Source organism: Hippocampus zosterae, chromosome 20 (genome assembly GCF_025434085.1).
Source record: "Hippocampus zosterae strain Florida chromosome 20, ASM2543408v3, whole genome shotgun sequence".
In the NCBI taxonomy this organism is placed as follows: Eukaryota; Metazoa; Chordata; class Actinopteri; order Syngnathiformes; family Syngnathidae; genus Hippocampus; species Hippocampus zosterae.
The window spans coordinates 8,656,855-8,681,491 of record NC_067470.1 but is presented as its reverse complement, the minus strand read 5'-3'; the positions used below and the strand labels follow the sequence as shown (position 1 = coordinate 8,681,491).

At 44.9% G+C, this 24,637-nt stretch overlaps 1 protein-coding gene across 1 annotated transcript in view; it reads right to left on the bottom strand.

The window, feature by feature from the left end:
- sulf1 (sulfatase 1) overlaps positions 1-24,637 on the bottom strand; it is a 61,635-nt gene that overhangs the window by 27,692 nt on the left and 9,306 nt on the right. Inside the window, exon 4 of the mRNA XM_052054486.1 lies at positions 7,939-8,127. The gene's annotated coding sequence lies outside the window, so the exon portion shown is untranslated. The remainder of the gene's footprint in view (positions 1-7,938; positions 8,128-24,637) is intronic.

The window sequence follows — 24,637 nt, the reverse complement described above, 5'->3', positions numbered from 1 at the left end:
GAAACCATTAGTGAGCCTCCGATAGATAAAATACAACACATTTGTAATTCTCCAGCCACTTTGGTCAAAAGCCGGGACTCTCCCTCCCCATCAGAAACACTCCATCAGGCCGCAGGAGCTCTGGAGAGAGTCAAGAGAACGACAGGGAGTTCAAACGAGCGGGCTCTCACGGGTGGCTTCCGTGTCTTTTTTTTGACTTACGGTACATGTCAAATATCACCTGATAGGAACAACCCCCCCCCCCCCCCCCCCCCGCTCCAACCACAAGCGAGAGCGACGGCTATTTGCGTGAAAAACGGCTTTCCGCTGAGGTAATTGATGAGGATACGGGAGATGGGACTCGCGTTTCCATGAATTCCGGGACATTTTCTGCACGTTTTTACTTTGGGTGACGGAAGAGGTGCTCGAATCCGCTTCCATGTGTGAAACGGAAAGTGAAATTGCCCTTGAAGAATGATGGTCAGTCGGGTGTCAGTTTGGAGATGTTTTAATAACCTGTCTGGGGTCTCGTGTCAAAATGAGGGCTGAGAATGATTTTGAGATTTTTTTTTTAACTTTCGGCTTTTTTCTTCCCTCCCCTCATTATTGCAACTGCGATTCATTAAATATGCAATGATTTTTTTTTTTGTCAAAGCGCGCTTATGTTTTAACAAAGACAAGCAATAATTTAATCTGTATTTAAAATAAAATATCAGATTTATGACGATAAATATTTTGGTCTTTTCGGTCAGATTCAGATGAAAATAAAGGCAAATGAATTGCAGTTTTGCTATCTGGACACAGGGTGGCACCCACGTAACATGCCTTTTTTTTTTTTCCAACGCAAAAACTTTTTGCTTTCAATATCAATCATTCGCCCTCGATTTTTTTTCTTTTGCGGCGCCGATAAACAAACCGCGGCACTGGCGTTTCTCATGATCTCGCCACTCGATCCCCAGATTGCGCAACATATTGAATTGATAAAGTTACAAGGACGGTGACCCTTGCCTTGCGCAGTTTCTTTTACCTGTAGCGGAATGTGCGACATATTTAAATGCGAACATTTGTCACTGTATTTATTTATTTGTTGACAAACCCTAACTTTTAGTACTTTGTGTGAAATAGTGACATAGCCGTCAATTCCTCGACTTTGGTGTCACTGCATCATGTATTTGTAAAAAATGAAGAAGAAAAAAATAATGGAATGTAGAGACAGTAACATGTCTATACTTATTTTCTTAAACTCGATGTAAGTAACTGCAATACAAAAAAAATTCGGTTAAAATGAGTCTCTTGCTTCCCAAAAACAATCACATAAAAAGGAATATTGACCAATAATTATCGACGGTAATTTACTTGAGCGTACATGAGTAAAAACAAACAAACAAACAAACAAACTAAAAAACACCCAATCTCCATTAACTCATTCACTCCCAAAGACGTTTTTAAACGTCTTTTCAGACCTGGTCCAGAATTGGCTGCTACTGAATGAGTTAATATCTTAACCCCGCCCCCTCCCCAAGTCCCTAATATAGCCTTATCATAATCAAGAGTATTCAAGTGAATGTCAATCTGGGGAGGATGATTTAGGGTTCTAATAACAGTCACGCGATAACATTCCTGCTCCTCCGGGTCATTACCAGCAAAAGTAATTTACCCTCGGAGGGGTCGACAAAAACTCAACCTTTTCTTATCACCAACTACTCACAATAAGATAAATCGATCTCGCAGCGTGAGGGCGGTTTCCCGGCAGCTCGTGCGTGGCACCGAACAAACACCCCACCGCTCCCTCTCCCGCCATGTGTGTGTATGTGTGTGAAGGGGTATTATTGCGTAAAAAAAAAAAAAACTGTCATCGATGGCAGTGCGTGCCCGCCCCCCTCCCCCCGGACGCCGTAAACAGCAAATACGTCTAACGCGCCAACGTGACAGCGCTCGTAAAAAGCCGATTCGTTCAATTGCACCTGTGCCAGTTCTGCATTCCCCCGCGGGCTTTCATGCGTGAACGGTTCTGGGCAGGGACGACTATCATATGCCGTGCGCGTCGGAGTAAGAATTAGTCAGAGTTAAACAAAGACAGACATGTTAACCTGTAATTTGTGTACAGGAGGAGCTCGCTTTTCCATCGCCGGCGGCTCAGTGTGCGGCTTTCCAAAGCATGCCGTAACCTCATTTGGATTTTGATTGATTTTTATCACCGAACGACAAATTAGACGCAGATCTCGGTGTGCACGTAAACGGTCAGAGGTAAGGGTGAGGGGCTGGAGGCCAGTAATGCTTGAGTATAAAAGACTTGGAAATGGAAACTTGGCTTTTTACGTGGGATGATGAAAACGTGATTTTTTTTTGTTGTAGTTGTTTTTTTTCCCACTATTGACCATTTCCCATCACAATCTATTTAAAAATACAAAAAATAATTACCACCGTGCTTGACCCAGACACATTGGTGAAAAGACCAAATGTCCCACATCGCTCATGAGTACCGATTTGGTTGGGGTTGTGACAAAAATGATTTTAAAAATTGGGGATTGGGGGTGTGTAATGGAATGGCAGACTTCCTCTTTCCTATCATTAAAAACATGAGATTTCATTTCTAAAAAGTATGTTTGGCATTATTGTAACACTATGCACAGTTTGAATAACAAACAAACAGTTTATCACGATAACGCAAAACTGAACTCTCCTGAGGCAATAATTCTCACTGGCATTTATTTGTTAAAATTTTTTGTTGTTGTTGTATTATTCTGTTTGTTCAGTCAATGAATATTTTCTGAAAAGGGTTCTTAATCCTATTTTGTGGGTCTACTGCTGATAGAATGAATACCAAATTTCATTCTCCAAGAAAACTGGCTTCGGGGGTTTAAAAAAAAGAAAAAAAATCGGGTGAATTTTTGAGAATTTCTGAGTAAGTGAAAGCTCCAAATGGAACTTTGGAATATTAACAAGGAGAATCATCATCATCATCATCATCAGCAGCAGCAGCAGCAGCAGAGTTAGGAACTGAAATAGTCATTAAAGTAAGCTCACCCGTGACAAGTTTCCATTCCTTGGGAATTTGACAAAAAAAAAAAAAAAACGCAGTCGCTGGGATGATCCCAACAAAACCAGCAGGCTGCCGACAAACTTGGCTGAACTGGCCTACGAGACGCTCAGGTGACCCGGGTCACATCGTGCCGTTGGTCCCGGCGGGTATCCTCCGTCCGACGCAAGCGCAGATTTCGCGCCGACGGGACCGTAGGCTAGCTAGCGGCACAAGTTGATACGCACATTAAAACACACGCGCGGGTAGAGGAGGGGGAACGCTGGCAGAGGCTGAATGCGTTCACCGGCTCCGGGGGCGAAGCGAAGAAAAGAAGCAGGAGAGCTGAAACAAGCGCTCGCTTCTATTAGTGGAAAGTGCTGCAGCGGGGCCAGAGGGGCGAGGAATTCTTTCATTTGCACCCACCAGGACCCCTCCCACCCGCATTATCTCCTTTCTGGAAAGGCGGCGGATGAAAGGGGTGCCCCTTGCCCACCCCCCAGTGCCGGTACTTCTCCTTTAAAAAAAAAAAAAAGTATGAATTCCGACAGGCTTGCTTAATTGTACGCGATACAGACAAGGCCCTTTCTCCATTTAAAACAGATTGCTTCTCCCCGGGGTAGGGGATTATTGGACATGGGGGGGGGGGGGGGGGATGACGAAGCAGGGGACAGTGTGGCCCTCTGGTGGGAAGGGTGTAAAGCGCTGCACATGGCGCGCCCGTGTGTGTGGATCGACACGTTTCTTTTAATTTTCGCACTGCTCCTCAAAACTGGCTTTCTCCTCACCTCGCTGTGTGAAAGGTAGCCAGACAAGGAATAAGGGGGTCGAATGAAAAGGGGTGTCAAGCTTCTTTTTTGTCGCGGGCCACATTGGTTTTCCTTGGGAGGGCCGTTATGAATTTTGGGAAACCATCTAAACGTTTGATCGCCTCCATATATTACATACACCGCCTAGCACAAATTGATGGATAACTAGTTTTAAAATCAGAAGTCAAGAATAATGACTGTTATTGTGCACTACATATGACAATTTGAAATTTTGCTTCAGACTTAAGCAAGCATGATGGAACTTGACATGCTTGATTTGCTTTCGCGGGCCACATAAAATGAGGTGGCGGGCCAGATCTGGCCCCCGGGGCCTTGACTTTGACACCTGTGGCCTAATGTGTCAAGCATTTGCAACAGGCAATCTCCGGTGATAAATATCGTGTCCCTGTCACGGCTTTCCGTTCACACAGTCAACATGCCGTCTCTAATACGACCTCAGACATCGATCCGATTCGCCTGCGATACTACCTTGGACAGCGGGGGAATTCGGCCCGAACTTCAGCAAGCCATTTTGTGTTGGGATGGCAGATCGCCATTGAAAATGAGAATCTCATCTCAATTGCCTTACCTGGATTAGAAAAGGAATATGAATTAACAAGCTTCCCGCCGGAGTATCAACGCCGTACAGACGATACCCACGCATTCTTTTGCAGTTCTTCCAAAGACGGCATTGTCACTTTAACAACAGGCCAAAACGATTACGATTTTACTTTTTTTTGGGGGGGGGGGGGCGCCTCCAAGAACAAGCAAGTGATGAAAGGCTAATTTATCTTATCTTCAGCAGATGGTCGTTACGGCGTAAGGAAAAAGCTCATTTCACAAAGCAACGCATCAGAATTCCTTCCAGTGACGACCAGGAGTTGAATGTTTGCATGTCCTGACCTTCGCCGCTGAAATGAGAGGCTGAACAAACACTTGGTTGGAAAGTGGGGGGCAGGGGGGTTGGGGGGGGGGGTTACTAGGGACTGAGGGGGTGCATTATGAGCTCCAAAATAGATCAATGCTGGATGGCGTGTTACCCCTGGAGATAGCTTCTAAAAATATACGGCAATAACAACACGTAAGCTCTGGAATCGCTTTTGGATGGCTAATGGCTGAAGTTGAAGTCGGTTTCATGCACCCTGTCACCTGATAACATGGTAAGCTGTCCACTGTAGTGACTGCTGTCCCTGAAAGGGTTCAAATACCATGTTCATAAAAGTTGATTTATTTCAAGCAGGGGGCGGGAAGCTTTTTGACGAATGCGAATGGTTTTCCGTTCCTCGCGATTGCTAAAGATCCAGCGAAGCTAGCGGAAATATCGTCAGCTTGCCGGTTCCACATGCGGAGTTGCTGCTGGCTAGCTCGCACCCTGCTAAGTAACATGCACGATTCTGCTGTCCTTCGGTCCATTCGTCCTGAAGTGTACCGTACTCCTCATCTTTTTTTTACTTTTCGCCATCTTATTCGTCGAAGGATTAGCTTTGAGCTAATGACCGAGCAGGCTGATTCAAAAGTGGGCGTTGACCTGTTTCCCCAGCAACGGCCAACGTGGGCCAGTATCATCCAATGAAAATTGCTCCCGCCGCCAACTGCAGCCCTGAGCAGGACATAAGCGGTGAAAAATCGATGGCTGGATGAAACAAGCGAGAATATTTGGTTTTATCTGCGAGCTAGATGCAATCATCAAAAGAGCCACACCTGGCTCGCGAGCCGCAGGTTCCCGACCCCTGATTTAAAAGGCGCGTGAGAACAACGACAGCATTTTGATTACAAGAATTGTGTTTTTGATCACTGGCCAATCATCGTCCTTCACTTTAATCAATTAAAACTCACAGTTTGGCCACGCCTCCAAACACACTGTTTGAGCATCTGACATGGGAGACTACACAACTCAAATGTCAAGTCTCCAGCAGAGGGCACTCTTCAAAGATCGCTGAAATGCGTCGCTACCTTTAACCCCCCCCAATCCCCTGGTCCCCCACCTCAAGAGACCAAAACCAATCAAGAAAATGGAGCGCCAGCAGATCCCCAGATATCACAAAAACACTTGATGCTACCGTTCCAAAACGAGCCGCAATAATTGATCAATTAGCCATTTGATAATCTCAATGACGGCAATTACATTAGTGTGACTGAAAAGAAAAAAAAAAACCGAAAAACAAAACAGTGAGAAGATGGTAGAGTTGCAACTGGAATAATGTTTGTCTTGGCCAGAGTCAACCCCGCCACCCCAACCAAAGTCCTAATTATTTGCAGCAGCTGCCGCTCACTCGGGTTGTTGTTTGTAGCACGCTGAAGCTGCACAGTTTCAAAGGAACACCCTCGAAGTCGAAACACAACACGGGGTGTCATCTAAACTGCCTACTCGACAGGAAAAAAAAAACAACTCGGATGCAAGCATTTGGTTCGGTCCAAATCGGTGCCAATGCTCTTTAGATTCAATTGGTTTTCCGTCGCGTGTGGACACAGTCGTGAAAAACCTTCTCGGTGGCACACAAATCGACAAAGCGGCTTGGCTGCGTTCACACTCGTCAGGTTCGGTTTCCTTTCAAACGGATTTTGCACTTTTGGGCAAGTGTGGATGCTATCAACTGAAACCTGTTGCCAACTAAAGAAGCAGATTGAGCTTCTGGGCCGTGTTAACGCTTCACTAAATCGGTCAAGAGTGAACGCGACCCCCTTCGAAAAACTTGACGCTCACCCAAAAAGCGGAGTGAGACCGATTCCGTTCACACTTGTCTCATTTGGTTTGTTTGAAATCTCGTATCGGTTGGGGCCAAGTGTGAACGCTCAAGTGAACGGTGATGCGCATGCATACGTTTTCTTGACCGCCGAGATGACTTCCATTCTGTGTTTACACTTGTCAGAATCAATTTCAAAACAAACCGCATTTGGTCAAGAATTTGTTCAACCGCAAACACATCGCCGCATTTAACAAGCTTTTTGAGACGTGTCGGTAAAATGTTAAATGTCAATAAATAAATGCATTTTGGATTGGAATACCGGCGTTTCTACACGCCGTTTTTTGTTTTTATTAGTTAACTTTTGATCTGACGATTACATGCAAAAGAGAAGACTGCCAAACCGCAGGAACTGAGCGCACAGTCTTGGCAGCGTCTCCCAATCGAGATCTTTCACGCTTTCAGACGCAGATCTGATCTTTCGAGAACATTTATTAGTTTTTTGGGGGTTTTTTCACCCCGGCAAAAGCGTCTTGACTTAAAAGCCGCAACGATCACAGCCTACCGGGGGTTAAGTACTTCAAGTACCAGGCAGGAAGCGCAGCTACGGCTGGTTTACCAGGGTCAACAACCGGCTCGCACAACGGCGGCTTTCACCCCGCACGTCGTCTCGTGTGCCTCTTTTTTTTTTTTTTCTTTTTTCATTACAGCTGCGCAATCTCATTCGCGCGCGCACAGAGCGCCTGTCGGTAGATATAAATACGATACATCTTATTCCCCCTTTTCCTTGTCTCACTTGAATTGAAGTTATACACAGTGGCAAAGTGAGGTGCCTGCATCCCTCTGCCTCGCCTCCCCCCCCGTTCTCCCTCCCACGTCCTCCCGAGACTTGACAGCTCCTCCGCAAGGAGCACTTTTCATCTGTTCGTCCATTTCAGGTTAAACAGATGGGCAGGCAGACGGATTGATCGATCAAGATTGTATTAGAAAACCTGGACGTTCAGAGTTTCGGACTGCTTCAAAGTTACCATGATGATGATGATGATGATGATTGTGTCCCATTTTGACCCCCCACCCAAAAAAAAAAAAAAAAAAAAGCAGATGTGCCAGAGTTGCACTTGGAAATAGATTTATGAATTTAATGGAATGTGGACATTTTTCATTTTCCCATTTATGGCCATAAATGGTCGGAAAGCAAGCCTGATAGGGAAATTTCAGATTCTTACGATGCGGACAGGACACTGCTGTCATTTAAGAGACTATAAATATTCTAAGGGGAGGGTGGGAAAAAAATGACATTAATGGAATGTGCTGTTGACTAATCCCTTGCGACGGAGGAATTTGCGACGGGAGGGAATTCCTGTCATCCCCGAGTTGGAAGGGGATCGAAAGTGACCGCAGCGCCGCTACGAACCTCAACTCCCGACTTGAATATTTGGTCACGTACCTGTGGCGGGGCAGCGTGCGGGCAAAAGGAATCCTGCGACTGTTCCCCTGCGCTCATAAGAGGACTTGAGGGCGGCGAGGGAGGGAGGACTGCGGCGGCGGCGGCGGGGGGGACCACACAGCTCCTGGAAGACAACCTCTCGCCTCTAATCCCCTCTCCGATGTGATGACACTCTCCAACCTCGACCATCTGTTGAAACACGTCCCGCAGCAGTCAGCTCAGCTGCCGCCGTGTCGAGAGAAGCCCCCCTTTTCCCTCAACCCGCCACCTCCCACCCATGCTCGGCTGGCCCAATCACAGGCCAGCTGCTGGGTGGCTCCTTCGCAAAACCGGGAGGAAGGGACAAGGACACGGCGCAGGACACACACACACGCACACACACACACACACACGCACACACACACACACACACACGTTGGGAAGCAAGAAAAGCCCTGGTCCTGGTAACCTGAGAGGGAGAGTGAGAGGAGTGGTAAGAGACTAAAAAGAGGGAGGGGAGAGCAAAACGAGTGAGTGTGAGTGTCAGAACCTAAGTAGAGGAGGGAGATGGAGGTGAATGGTGAATGGCATAGAGTTCATAAATCACGCGAGGTATCTGCGAGCAAGACTTTTGGGTTTTGAGCAAAACTAATTGTAGTCCATACTCGGAGTGGATGTCTTTTTAATTGACTTTACGGTTCAATAAATTGTGGCGTTCTTAAGACTAGTGACTGGCAAGGGTCATATTGAACTCATTCGCTCCCAAAGACGTTTTTAAACGTCTTTTCAGATTTGGTCTAGAATTGGCTTGGACTGAATGAGTTAATCAGAATTATCTTGGAAAATCAAACTTTTAAAGATGCCAAGGAACGGGGTAGGGTTGGGAAAAAAAACTTTCCCTGAAACACCCAATGTGTCTTTTTGAAAGGATTAGCAGACGACACGTGGATTTTTTATTTTTTTATTAGTTTAGATGACAGCATGACTAGCGCTTGCGCAAATGCAGTTGGTTTAAAACACTGGAGAACCCAAGAGCCCTTTTCTTTTTGGAAAATGATGAATTTTACATTAAATCAGTGAACACCAAAATATACAGTATGTTTTTTTCAAATATTTAATGCTTTAATCCTAGTTTAGGATTAGAGCCAAATTTGACCCTTTGGGCTTTAAAGGTAGCATTTGAGTAGCAGCATTTATAGGGGCTAAATTTTGACCCCGTGGGTTCTCCAGGGTTTAAAAAAGCGACAGCTGTAACCCCAAAACGACAGTTATCATTTTCAGAAACAACCACACCAATTGCCCTCCAAAAAAAAAAATGCAACACGATGACTTCCCTCAACAACAACAGCACTCCCAAAAGTGATATCAGGAATCGTTTTTCCAAAAACAACAAAGCTGGCGCCTTTGTAAACCAAGATTCTATCAAACAGGATAATGCTATCATTGATGAAGATAGCATTTAACGACGTCGCCGTACTGATTGGAGGAAAATGTTCTCGGGTTTTGTGGGTGTTTGTTAAGACTTCATAAAATGTTAGGCATCAATAAACATTTTTTTTTATTAGAAGAGTGATCAGGTCCTAAAAACATGCTTCAAAGCAGGTCTGTTTTTCTTCTAATAATAGTATTTTGGGTCTCCGCAAGCTCAAGAAAGCTGAATTTTAGTCAATTATGTTTTTTTTTACTCTGTATATTAACTCAAAAGCCAGAGTGTCTTAAAATAATGCTTCAATCAGAACCCGTCTTTAATTTGTTCACAAACAACGCGATTGGAAATCAAGCTCTTTCCGGTATTCTGTTAGCGTCCCCGTTGCTTGTTGACCGCTAAAACTTTTGATTTCCCCGTGGCGGTCCCAGCCTTGTGTAAATGGCATCTTTTTTTGGACTGAAATGACAATTGAAAGGCCAGCGGGACACTGTTTGGAGGGGGAAAAAAAGGGGGTGGGGATGGGAGTGGGGGGAGGGGGGGGTCTAGCGTCAATAGCCCCTCAGTTTGCGGTCTTGCCTAATCAAACCGTAAAACCGTAAAACAGTGCATTGGCCCCATGGTGGGAATGCTGCTGGCACTAAACTGTTACATCTGCACACAGTGAAGCCGGGAGCGCGGTGGCGGAACCTCACACCTCCGTGCGATAAATCCTTACAGTTCCACGACTGCATTCCTGCCCCTCATCACCTTATTGCCTCCAGTTAAATAATGGGAGGAGGGGGGGGCGAGGGGACACACTGACATTACAAAGCTCAAGGAACAAGAGGATGGAGGAAACTGACTGATATCTCATCTTGTAAACGCGAAGTGTCAACAGCAGCGGCCGGGGGTGCATTTGATACTTTGTCACCTCTTTTTATACCTCCACCACATCGCATTGATAGAAACTGATAACATTAACCAAAAATGACACCTCAATACGCCCGGGAGTCCAACTTGGCAAAAAAAATTGCTCAGATTGCTCCAGATGTGTTTTTGCTCGTCCTGACATTTTGCTCTGACAAACAAATCAAATCATGGAGGTGGCGGAAAAAGATTTGAGAAATAATTAAATTGTCATATTTTTCCTCAGTATTCGGACTGTGTAGGATTTATTATGCAATTATTCCCCCCCAACCCCCACCCCAAGTCTGCATCCCATGTATTTTTAATTTTCTTTTTTTTAACAATGCTACTAAATGACAAGAATAGACTTTGGGAATAATTAAATCCAATTTCATGGAACTAATATTGGAATTGAGGTTGCAAATGGAAGTCGGCAGTGAAGGCCTTGCTCGACCTGACACCTCAACAATGACTAGTTTCCGAAATGAACAGCCAATTTTCCACTCATTCATGCACACACACAAAAGAAAGGTGCATTAGGTGTGAGAGACTGTCAAATGAATCATTTTGTTGAACCACTGTCCCACTCGCTGGGCCATTAAAAAAGGATTACGAGACCCAGATGATGCCCGGCAGCGACTTCAAAGGCGACGGCCCTAATGAGTTAATACCCACTTGATATCCGACGACATCACGGTGAGTGAATCAGAGGTGCAAAATGGCAAAAGGGTGGCAGTGTGTGTGTGTGTGTGTGTGTGTGTGTGTGTGTGTGTGTGTGTGTGTGTGTAAAAAAAAAATGGGGCGGGGGGTTCCTAGCAGCACACTATTTGCATCCTGTAGGCAGTGTAAGAAGGCCTTTGTGAAACACAAATGAGCTCAAAACACATTTAATGCATGGCTGTGAAGCGCCACAAACCCCTATTAACATCCGCAAAAATTCGTCTGACACCCCCCCGCCCCCGCACATTGATAATTCAATTATATATTATATTCAATCGATAGTGATTGAAAAGTGAATTAATTATGAATGAACATGTCCCAATTAACTACATTTCAAAATATAATCCCATTATGATGTGGAAACTATTTAACAATGGTACGTCAACACCTGTTCAGAGCAAATAAACAGGATGTGAAAGTGACAAATTGCCAAATAAACGGCTAATTAAATGACTAATTAATTCACTAATTAATTGAAAATATTTTAATTAAATGAGATTAACATTTTATATTTAAACAGTCATTTTTATTTCCCAATACAATTGATCAAATAACACGACAAAACGGCTGTTCAACAGATAATTAAATAAGTGAAATGTGAAATAGGTCATGAAGCAGTTTAAATGTGAATGTTCAATTGTCCACCGATTAAAAAAGAAATCTACACATAAACGTCCTTTCAGAATATATATAATTAAATATCATAATAAAATTGACTTTGATCAGATCATTTTTAATGAATTAAAATATGATCTAATTTCATTGCCAATGAAATCAAATGGGAAATAATGAAATCATTTAACTATATTTTGAAATATGACATGTTGAACTTTTTTTTTTTTAAATCACTATTTAGTGAATTTAGTGGAACAATTCAATTGGCCTTTGCCTGATTACATTTTGAAATCTTATGACAATTGTGAAGCTATTGAATACATTGACAACTAATTTCATCGACGCATAGCTTCATTTATTTCATGTTCACTTGATAGATTTCATGACCTTCTTAACTGATACGCTCTTGCAATAGTGCAAGAATGAATTCCAGATGCAGATATTTTCACTTTTCACTTTGTGTGGGACAAAAAAAAAAAACGGATGTAAAGGTGTGAGATTAATAGAACCACTGTACTATTTTTTAATATCACAGCCCCAAGTCCAAGATGACCCCCATTTTTAGGTCATTTCCTCACATATATAAAACCCATTCATGTGCTTGATGAATGTATCGGCTTCATCATTCAGCGTCACTTGAGGGGCGGGCGAAGAAGAGCCCAGGAGAGAAAGAGAGAGAATTGGTGTTGTGAGGGACTCAAATTAGATTAACTAAATTCACAAAAGGGGATGGAGAGTGGGGAATGGGGACGGGAGTGGGGGGGTCACCCCAACCCCAACCTTCTACATGGGCTCCTCACACCCTCCCTACTTCCATTCTCACGGCCGAGGGGTTTCCAAAGCGCCTTCGGGCGAGGGCCAGGGGGGCCCGCCAAATCCCTGCGCTCTTTACTGGATTAAATATGACTGCCCCTGCTGGAGTGCTGGGAAAGATCTGGGCTGTTGCTCCAGGAGCTGAGCACATCTGTAAACATCATAAATCCACGAAGACAGAAAGGGTTAACAGACCCACTAGAATGCCGGAAAGAAGAGACAGAAGGACTTTGGTATCGCGCCTAAACGTTCCTTTACTCTGTAACAATGGCCGAGTATCTCAAATCAACTCAGCTGTATTTATAGAGCACTTTAAAACAACCGCAGCTGCATACAAAGCGCCCGACGCGGAGCAAAAAGAAGTCAGGCCACAACAAAACACTAAAACAAATTGACGACAAGGACAATGAAAAAGCACAAAAACTGGAAAACTAAGAATCAAGTCTCGTTCAGAGTCAAAAGCCAAAGACTAAAAATAAGTTTGAAGACGAGTTTTAAAAGGAGGTTTGATAAAGTGGTACTCCAGTTACATTAACTCCGTTCTGATTGGATTCATGCTAGCAACGAGTGGATGCTCTCCGCCGGGCCTGCAGGTGCAGAGAGAGGCCAGTGTCTGCGCTTGGGTGGGTAGTACTCGCTTGACTAGCCCTTTTCTCTAAGACTCAGTGACCTCAAAGGGGGTGTCGTAGAGGCGGAACGGCGTCTGCTTGGGGATAGATCGGGAGGGGGGGGGGGGTGCAAGAGGCTCCTGGAACGCAAAGTCAAACAGTGTCTACCAAAGTTGTCATAAGGCACATTTTACCACTATTGCCTGTGTATGAAAAGGCAAAGACATCCGATGAGTGGATGACGAAAGTCGAGACGAAGTTGATTAATCGATAATAGAAACAATTTAAGCTAGCGCGGCAACCATTTTTGTACTCTCTCAGCTATATGAACAAAACAGAGTTAAAAATTCCTCTGGAAATTACTCGACTGGAAAATGAGACAATCAAACCCACTTGATTAGCAATTAGCTTGAAGCTAACCCTCACCTCACAAACCTTTCTCCGGCTTTGTGATGCAAATTTTCTGGCTTGTTGAAGTAGAATCTCAGTTCGAATGATGGATGGCGAGTTGTAATCGTGCAAAGGCGGGACCGGGGTGTGAAAAAGCTGCGATTGTAATTTAATATCAGACCCCTGTTGCTTGTTCTGTCCCTGTTGTGCTGGAAACAGTAAAGCTATTTCACACTGCCTGTTAAAGACAGCTTTTTTTCCCGGGACATTGACATTTAAAAGGGGTCGGTGGTGGGGTTGGGATGCGGTTGAAGTCAAATTCTCAAATTTCCTGACTTCGGATTTAGGTATAAAAGCCCCGCGGCCCGCTGGGCCAGTGCACGTCGACCTCACATTGCACAGGTTGTGGGTTCGAGACTTGATCCGGCTCCGGCCTCCCTGTGTGCCGTTTGCATGTTCTCCCCGGGCCTGCGTGGGTTTTCTCCGGGTACTCCGGTTTCCTCCCACATTCCAAAAACATCAATGGCAGGCTGATTGAACACTCCAAATTACTGATTCTTTTGCAGGATCTCTATGTAAAGTAAAAAATCATTTTTACAGAGGTATTACGCCTTGCTGGTATCCACAACCCCCTTGACAACGCAGAAGGCCCAATAGGTGTCATGTCGAGTTCCTGCCAGCCAAGCACAGATGAGGTATAGGCAAAGCAGGAAACAGCGGGAGACCGGGGAGGGGGGACACGCACAGTTAGTCATGAATGGGACAAGCGATAAATATGTGAAAGGCAAGACAGACGGGAGACATGAATACAGTAGGCACGGCGGGGCTACTGAGGTCAAGGAAATAAGATGGAGCGAAAGCAGGGCAAGGTCCCGCTGTGCCATGCATAGAACTGCACCATGTGTCAAAACAGGAGGCTTACCGATGGAAGGGAGCCAAAATGGAGGTGCTCTTGAATGAATTGATGTTTGAACAGACACACTTCAAACTGGAAGCTATCAGTTACTCCGTGTCCATTTAACTGCTTTTGATTCCAAATTAAAGCCATGGACTTTACGATTCTGCATTCAAGAACCAAATCCAGTTTTCCCGAAATCAAAATAGCAAAATCCTTCAGGGAACTATGGACTCCTTGTCCAACCTGTAACGTTCATCTCCTTTGGCCTATGCCCGGTCACTCTCTCCACTGAGCGTCTACATCTGCCAATTTTAACCGCCCCCCCAAAAAAAAGATGCGCTGATCTGCAGCAAAATGCAATAGGTTCAGCAAAAGTTCTGAAAAAAAAACTATACGACTGTAAAAAGTAATACATTTCAACGTTTCGAATATGTGACAGGGGTAAAACGATTTGAAACAACTTTTTGTATTGGTTTCTACATCCCAGATTTTCACCTCTTCAGGGAAAACTTGGAACCGGGGGTCCCGCTGCAATGTCAAAGTCGGTCCACTCCCGCACTTGTGACAGACCACCCAGAGGGACTGATCTTAAAAACAGGATTAGACCCTTTAAACGGATCGGCGAGAACCTGAGAACTGATAACACCAGAAACCCATCCTTGTCCCTGACCTGCTCATTCACAGGATGACAAACGATACCGGACCGCCTGCGGGTTCACACTAAAACGGCTGGGAACCAATGCTGCAAACCACTAAGATGCCGAAGATAAGCCAGAGAGATATACGTAACTCTCATAGGGTCCGGTGAGAAGATGGCGGGGGGAGTGTAAATCACATACAGACATCGGAATTGGTTCTCAAGGAATGGCTTGAGGGAGTGCTTTGACTGCAGTTTCCCAAAACGCCACTTTTGTTGAATTTACAAAAACAAGCTAGCCTAGCACAACGCGTAACTGAGAGTGGAAAAACGGGGGAAGATAATTAACCGTGTTATCAGGACACCAATCAACACTAGCAAGCACAGCGTTAGCAAATAATTTATATAGCACCAAAGACTCCGGTCAGTCTCCCGGGCAGCCAAACAATCTCCTCCTCGAGTGTTTGTTTCCTTTTTTCAATTCTGTATTCAGTTCAAAGGAGTGGTAATTGTTGTCGTAACCTCCAGCGACTTCCTGTCTACAATCCATCTTCACAGAATTACGGATTTGTGGAATTCCGACTGGGCTAAATCCCGTTTGGGTGAGAAGGTGAAAAGCTTCTCCTGGGAAGGAAGGGGCTCAAGTACTCGAGCAACGTCCAAAATAATCCCGGAGATTTGCCGGGTGGAATAAGGATTTGCGCCAGGTACAGAGGCCATTCATTTATCTCCGCAGAGGCTTTATTTCTGGCTCCCGGCCAGGATAAGGACAGCTCGATGAGGCAAAGACAAGGACAAGATCAGATTGCTTCATGGTGACTTTGTAGCAGGAGCGATCCGTCAGACCCAAAAAAAACTGAAGAGCCCTGATGGCCACAAAGCATTGCGATACCCCCGAATAAATGCAATCAGAAAAGAAAACGACAGCCAAGCCAAAGCAGAACTAACATGTAATCTGCGGTCGTTGCGTTTCATGATTTTGGCCACGTTTTAGCGCACCGGATCAAAAAGGACAGTCCTGGAAGAGGCAAAGAAACAGATGCTCTATTAAAAGAGCACGAACGGCAAAGTCGTGGTGCTGGTGGTCTAGAAACACTGCACCGCAAAGACTTCGTCCAATAGTCATCTGGCAATATCTTTTAACGCTGATTTTTGATCGTCTTTTTGATCACTGCAACTCGACTTAAAGAAATAAATAGACGCTAGAATTTATACATCCTCTCCCGGACAACCTGCCACCACCTCGGATTGGACACGCTCAGGCGGGGAAGCCACTGACGAGCAAGGCGGCGACTGCCAACGTGCCGGACTTGCTGCAAGGACCAAGGAAATGGAGCACTTCCCAGACCTTGACCAGACAGAAAAATGCTGTCTTGTGTGTATGTGTGCCAGTGAAAATCTATAACCACCATTCGTTTCCCTGAGGGAAAAAAAAAAGTTCAAGAGGATTAGATTCAAGTCCAAGGTAAGAACTATTCTGACCCCTCAAAAAAAAAAATAAAAAAAGGTTTCTGAAACAGGTGCAAATTCCTGTGATGCCGGCTTGAGTTGAGGATACCTTTGCGGTCTATCAACCCGAGCCAAGTTGCCACAGCTGTTCTACTCTTCTGCGTCATATCGGCTTCATTGCTTTATGATGTCTCGGTGTAAGACACGGTAAGCCTTAAACCACAAATATGCCAGACATTTCAATCTTTTATGATGGCTTTGATTACATTGTCGTACAATGACCATGAATAGAATGTACGCTGTGTCAACATACAGTACAGCAGCATAAGAATAAATCTCTTGAACAAAGGAAGATTTTTCTTTTTTAGCAAATGGCTAACGATAGATTAGAGCGAGAGAAAAAATAGAATAAGTCATGATAAAGAAACAGTTAACTCATTCAATTCTGGACCAAGTCTGAAAAGAAACGTCTTTGGGAGTGAATGAGTTAATAAACGGGAGTTTACTATAAGGCAAATTTATCGGTGAGTCGGAATGTGTACTACCCTACGCTAATGTAGTAGCAAAGATGCTAGCGCTAATATCATCAAATCGCGAATATCATCAAATCATCCATATTGTGTCATTTGTATCAAACCGCACGGCGGATGCAAATCTCCCCTTTTGTATGGCTGCTGCACAAAAAAAGGCGCAGGCTGATAAAATGCTGTGAAGAGGCTCCCCGAAAAAAAAAGAAAGAAAAAAAAACAACTCACTTGCATGGCAGTGTGGGTGAGCACTCATTCGAAGAAAACCCCCAATAATCCAATTAAGCACATCATTTCCTTTCATACGCAGGAATGGAATCAACTGTCCGACAGCGGCCGAGTCAGAAAAAGAGAAGGCGACAAAAGGACGAGCGGAGAAAGGGGGAATACTAAAAGGACTTTTCTTGTGTGTCCTGTTCAGCTGTCACGGTGCAGGACACAGACACACACACACACCCACACACACACACACGTACGCACAAACACAAAAAAAGAAAGCTTAAGGCCTCCTGTGCATCACTTTGTTAGCCGTCTTGCTTGGCTGGCAGTCAACATCTCCAGTCCAGTACAGCACGCTTTTTGCAAGAGCCAAGCTTGCTTTTCACAGCGTGAGCTAGTTTGTGTGTACACGGGCATGAATATGCAATGCTGGTGGGGTCTTTCTTGTCTACTCGGCGTGGTTCTGAAAACCAACAAGGAGAGACCACCACCAGCCAAAAAAAAAAAAAGCATGATAAAATCTACTACTACTTGTTGGAAGAAATAAATTGGGGAGCACAGAGGGGACCGTGGCGAAAAATAATTTGTCAAGGAATCCAAATATCCTGTGAGTAAGAACTTATCGTCCTTTATGGGCCGCAATGACAAAGACGAAAGAAAAAAAAAATTTAAACTAGGGTCGGGTGTTTGGCGCACACAACTTTCCAATCGCATATCCCACGAGGGGATTCTAACGATGAGATTCAATAAACCGCGATACGAGATACTCAAATCAGGCCGAAAGAGTCTCATCGAAGAGCCACAAAGACAAGTAGTAGAAAACAATGATGGACAAATAAATAGCGCAATTGGGAGTTGGACATTTGCACCTTGTTGTCTTGTCACCCCCCCGACCCCACCACCCTCAAAAAAGCAACATACAGTAATACCTCGGTTTTCGACCATAATTCGTTCCAGAAGGCTGTTCGAAAACCGATTTGGTCAAAAACCAAAACCACGCTCTTTTAACTCATTCACTCCCAAAGACGTTTTTAAACGTCTTTTCAGACTTGGTCCAGAATTGGCTGCTACTGAAAGAGTTTAAAAAAAAATGTTTATTGAACATGTCTGTTCACAACGTAACGCTAAACGAGGAAGCGTCACTTCCTCGTGTAAGGAAGGCGAGAGGAGTCAAGCGACGCATTCAAGTGCGCTCAGTTTGTTCGAGAACCGAAATTCGGTCGTCATCCGAGGCATAAAAAAACTCAAAAATTTTTGGTCGAAAACAGATTTGGTCGAGAACAGAGACGTTCGAAAACCGAGGTTTGACTATATTGATAATCTTTTTTATCATCATTATCACAAGAATGGTAACCGGTTTTACGCTATATATTTTTTTGAGGCCACACGGGGTTTTGCGTTGCGACAAATGAGTGCCGTGTCATTCGTACATATATTGAGTGTAATTAGAACTTCACAACTGTTTGGATCGCGCTTGAGTAAACCTGCCGGCAAGCCGCTCGGGATGAAGTCATTAAATCACACCGGCAGGCCGATACGCGATTCCATCGATGGGCGTCGTCATAAATTTCCCCGCAGTGTCAAAAAAAAAAAAAGCATTGCTTACATTTCTTTCCCACGGACACTTTTGACGGGGGTGAAAAGTTGAATTGCGAAAAGAGTCGATGTGTTTGTACAGATGGGATGGCAAACGGATCCATTTTCACGCATTGTATAGATTTGTCGAGCGAACCGTACGCGGCGACGCCAACGCGCTGTCACATAAAACTGAATGGCTGCACTCGTATTGATAAAGTGCACGTCGATGATGTTTACAGGAAGGAAGGGAGTCACCAAAAAAAAAAAAAAAAAAGGGAGCGAGCGGGGGAGGAATAGAAATTAAACAAAACATCCACCCCGGTTTATGTTGGCCAGGTGAAAAGCGCGGCTGGGCGGAGGATCTCGAGTTTCATTTCGGGAGCCTTCATATGCGAAAAAAAAAAAGACTTCTTAGTTTCCTGATGCTTCATATCCTGTTCTTGTGCAGGTCCCAGATGGCCAAAGGATCCCCGGGAACGTCCGTAATGGAACGGCCGAAGAACTTTTGTGGCTTCCGAGCCGGAGAAAAAAAAAAAAGTGGGAGTGGGAGAGAGGTGACGTCACAACATCCAGCTCTCTTTTTCCACACGAAATTGTTCACATAAATCTCAGCAAATATCACCGACTTTAAAAACTAACTCAAAGCCACAACTGTTCCGTGAGGGAAGTCATAAATGACTGGGCATGAGTGGAGTTGCTCGTAATGAACTCAACAGTCCTGCGAGGGAACTGGATTCGGAACTTTCAAATTTCATTTCCTGACAAAAAGATTAAATAACGTCTTTTCAACTCAATCGCAGACACGCGAGACAAGAGCACGCCGAATGCTTTATGGAGCCCTCGCCACACATTACTTATCCGTTTCTTGAGCTGAAGGTGGACTCAAAAACGGCACGCTGAACTGAATCGAAAACAGGCTCATAAATAACGTGGGCGGCGGCTTGGACCGGGTCGCTTTGGGAACGCTCATCTCTGGAGCCTTCCAGGTAGTAAGGCTGAGACCACCTTGGCGGACACAGTTGCGGTTAAACGCTGATCGAGATTACGACGAAAAGAGACAAAAAATAGCATTTTTCGCGATGAGAATAGCGGTTAGCGTGTCTGCCTCGCAGTCGAGACGTTGTAGGTTCCAATTTGAGCTCGGGAGTGTCTGGGGGGAAAACACAACCGACCGAATCGGTAGTTCAGAGGTCTGAACGCGAGAATGCTGAACTCATTCACTCCCAAAGACGATTTTAAACGTCTTTTCAGACTTGGTCCAGAATTGGCTGCTACTGAATGAATTAATTGTCTAGATGTGCCTTGTGATTGACAGTTGACTAGCCAAAGTGAGCTAGGATAGCCACACAGTTCACAAAGTACAAATATGGGACGCAACGGGGGAAAAAGTGGCTTTGCGAAAAGAACTGGCGTTTCATGAAAAGCCTCATCGGAAGGGGCTCTTCCTTACCCTGAATATATTGGGTGTTGTCCGGAGGAGTCAAGAGGGGGGGGGGGAAAGGTCAGAGCACCTTTGACCGGGCTTTGAGAAAGTCAGAGAGGTCGGGGATTAGACGGGCATGACACTTCGATAGGAAACGGGGAGGAGGGAAACGCCTGAGTCAGGTATGCCGCAATCTCCTTCAGTGGCGGTCAAGTTTATCAGCAGTTCCCTTCATCTGGTGATGAAGCTACAAGATACCAAGATGCATTCCAAAGCGTGGCTCTTTCCCTTGCGGTATGCGTTGCATTGTCCCGCTTTGACCCGGAGCCTGCGTGCTAAAATAAAATGGATGTGCCTTCAAATCGAAGCGGGCCGCGGTTGCCGTGACGACAGCAAAAACACATGTCCGGACGAGATGTACGTGCTGCGCAAAAACTGCCATTTTTTCCATTAACAGGAGGTGCAAATGTCCAAGTGGCAGCAAAGAACCGACATTTGGTTCGACTCCGATGGGAAAGCGTAAATTTAGAGAGGATTGACGAACCAGGGCGTGCTGGAAGATTGTTGACACCAGTGGGTGCGATACCTAGGCAAGCGGCAAAATGGGGGTGTGGTTGGCAGGTAGGACACCAGGGGAGACATGGAGTCATGGTAAAGAGGACCCCAGCAAAACAAAAGAGAGAGCGGGGGAGGGGGGGGGTCTTCAATCAGCCTGCCATGCATGTTTTTGGAATGTGGGAGGAAACCGGAGTACCCGGAGAAAACCCACGCAGGCCCGGGGAGAACATGCAAACTCCACACAAGGGCGGCCGGAGCTGGAATCGAACCCGTTACCTCTGTACTGTGAAGCCGACGTGCTAACCACTGGGCTACCGGGCCGCTATGATCAATACTATCTTGAAAAAATAAAATAAAACCCATGCCAAGCGATTACTTTATGATTGTCAAAGATGCCCGAATGACAAACACGCTGCTTCCGACCACCAGCTGCGGATCCCAACGTGTGAGGCAAAACCGGTACGCCAAAAATCTTGAAGTCAGATAACATCCCGAGGGGCCCCAAACGTGTTCAGACTCAATGCAAAACATATTGACCTATTAATAGCGTGACACCCCCCCCCCCCCCCCGCCCTTCCCCCTCCTGTCAGCAGAAGATTCGCTTCAGATACAGTAGATGCTGCATCCAATCACGAACATATAATTAGCGTTGTGTTTTCTCACTAGGTGGCGGGAAGCAAACCTTTTGAAAAGAAGATCAAAATGCGGATCACAATTCACCCCCCCCCCCCCCCCCCCGGCAGGAACTCTCAGCTCCCAGACACATACCGATCATTACTGACAAGTTTGCTCTGGCTGTCCACTGGATAGGAGAAGGTTATCGGATATCAGCTCTTGGTTCTGTGTGAAGCAAAGCCCAAAGGCAAACACAAAGTTCTTGTTCCAGCAAAGATACTCTAATCTATCACCGATGCACCCCACCCCCACGCCCCGCCCGCCCCCGAGGTACAGATGGTGAGCCGATAATGGGACGGATTCTGTTGTAATGGTTAAAAATCATGGCCCGATCAAATCGTTGCATGATATTGACATTGATGGGCATGATATGGTTTAAAATAAATAAAATAAATGATTTAGTTGGGGAAAGAAAAGTGGAAGCGTCTTGGACGTGATCCCACAGAACAGCACGCCAAAAAAAGGGGAAAAAAAATTGATCACCGCCAACCTCAGCGTGACGTTCGGTAGACGTATTTATCAAGACACGCAAAATAACTCAAGAAGGCGTCCCTGAGGTTGGCTTGCCGCCATTTTGTGAAGAAACAAATAAAAAAAAGGGCAACGGCCGCTTGCGTCGAAATAACGGACAGCGTGAGCGGCGGAAATTATTGCCTGACATTTGGATGATTGAGCGTCAAGAAGGTCTCCATTTGAACGCGATCCAACACCACCGTTTGAAATAAATAATTTCATGAGGCTCTTGAGGCTTTGCGCCAAGCCGCAAAGTTTAAAAAAAATAAATAAATAAAAATGAATATGAGGCATGCTGTTCTAGACAAAAAATAGTTAAGCCAGCATTTACTGAATTGTTTTTCTTTTGTTGTTGCATTTTTTTGTGTTAAAAACAAATAATAAACAAAAACTTACAAAACCACCTAAATTCCACGCTAATAGCTTGATGGACTGATGGAATGATTTTTCACAATCATCTGAAACTCATGTAGAGAGAACAAAAGGATTGTTTTGGAACAATATTCGTTATTTCCATTTCATCTCATTCGGGGGCAAATATTTCAATTAACTGCGTTTTTCGATTGAAGGCTTCACATGAAACCAGCTGCAGATCCCGCTGCGAAAAGATTTTTCACATTTTTTTGAAATCGTTTGGTTTAATCGTACGATGGCACAATCTTCAAGTTGAATCAGGTGGGCCACAAAAAGAGTACACGGTAATATTTAATGCAAATTTTGATGACTACCATTGGCCTAAACCCAAACATGGCGATGCTACTTTGCAAGTCCTACCACGTCATCCCTCTCCCTCACCTATCGGACTTCCCGACAGGAAGAAGACGCGCTAACGTCACGTCAGCTTTGGACAAACAGCTTTCTGTCATTTTTGCACAAAGCCGCAGTATTTGTGTGTCAAAGCTTCGGGGGCGCAAGCGGGAAAATGGAACGAGAGTGCTTTGAAAAACGCTCACCCTCCTTGCCTTTTTTTTCTCTTTTCTTGGGTGTTCTGGGAAAAGAAGAATTTTCCTTGGGTTGAAAAAATATATACATCTCACTCATCTGGCAGCTAAATTGGCCGTGTCTCATCCTTCAATACCTACTGTTCTCTTGGGGTAGAAGTAACTCCCCAGGTGCAAAGGAGGATGCTTAACACACACACACACACACACACACACGCCAAATGAGAATTTCGGCATGCTGCATTCCGACTCAAGGAGTGGGGATTGGTCAGACACGCCCAGATGGCCCCAGTCAATGAACTGCAACTCCACAAGTCAACTATACGAGAAAATCGATTGCAACGATACAGAGCGACGAAGAAAACCTAACTGGGAAATGATCTCGAGACTGCTGAATCCCGTACGAACTCAAATGAGTCCACGACGCAATTTTACAGAATTCAAACAGGGACCCTGCAATCGGCCCCGATTGCAAAGTAATTTGAAACAGGCTTCATTCTTGCCACGCATGCCCGAGTCCCGCAAGACAACAAGCGAAGCCCGCAGTCCCTTTCAAGTAGGCAAATTGTCCAGATGGCCCCTACCTCGGCAGTTGCTGTATTACCTTTCAAATCGTCCGGGCTTAGTTGTGAGTCAGCGTTTACCTGGGGGCAGCGGGAGGAGGGATGGGGGGGCACTTCCCCTTTAAGATTCCCGCCAAGCCGCTCTGATCTGTCAAGCAGAAAAAAAGACCCAGAGGCTACTTCAAAGGCCGTTTCAGAGTCCAGAATGCTACTGATGCTAGAAAAGCCTTCTCTACGTGAACATTAGGTTCATTTACATTGCCCGTATCCGTTAAGGTCAGCGGGGAAAAAAGAAAACACATGTTGATGAGCTAAAGTGTCCGCAAGCGCTCGTCGAGTAACTCGAAAAGTTACTCAACAAGCCTTTCGAAATGAGTTGCGCAAAAGAAATAAGACTGAGGAAAGGTGCGCATTGCTGAAAAAACTGAACAAAAAACTTGTGATAAAAAGTACAGAGGGATAGAATACAGCACAGGTATCAAACTCAAGGCCCGGGGGCCAGATCTGGCCCGTCACATAATTTTATATGGCCTGCGAAAGCAAATCAAACATGTTAACTTCCATGATGCTTTGCTAAAATGTCTACCGAAATGTAAAATTCTCATATTAAATTTTATCAACATTTTCTCAGAACCAAACCCTTCAGTACAGTAACTGAAACAATAGTTGAAGAAACCATTATTGACATATGGTTTCAGTGACCAACGGCCCTCCAAGGGAAACGGGAACTAAAATGTGGCCCGCAACAAAAATTTGTTTGACACCCCTTGGCATAGAGCACATGTGTCAAAGTCAAGGATCGGGGGCCAGATAGGGCCCACCAGGTCAATTTATGTGGCCCGCGAAAGCAAATCAATGTGTCAATTTTACCAAGATTTGTACCAAAATGTCAAATTGTCATGCGTAATAAACAACATTGAGATTTTGCAATCATTTTGTTACCTTGTTTACCCTCACGTGAACAATAATTGAACAAACTATTTTAATTGAATTGACTGATTTCAAAACTAGTAACCTATTAAATTGTTGTGCACAAGTCATTTTTTGGTTTCACTGTCACCGCGACTAGAATGAGTTTGACACCCGTTGGCACAGAGGAAAAGGAACCGAGTCGTTTTAGCCCTGGCAAATTGCCGACAAGGGTATTGTCGTCTACCACTCATGCAATCGAAACGCATCCAAGTTGCAGAGACGGATTGAAAATCCTCTCAATTTCAGGGGCTAATTCAAAACACTTAAAAGTTGGATTGCGAAATGATAGGTCAGCCGCTCATTCACA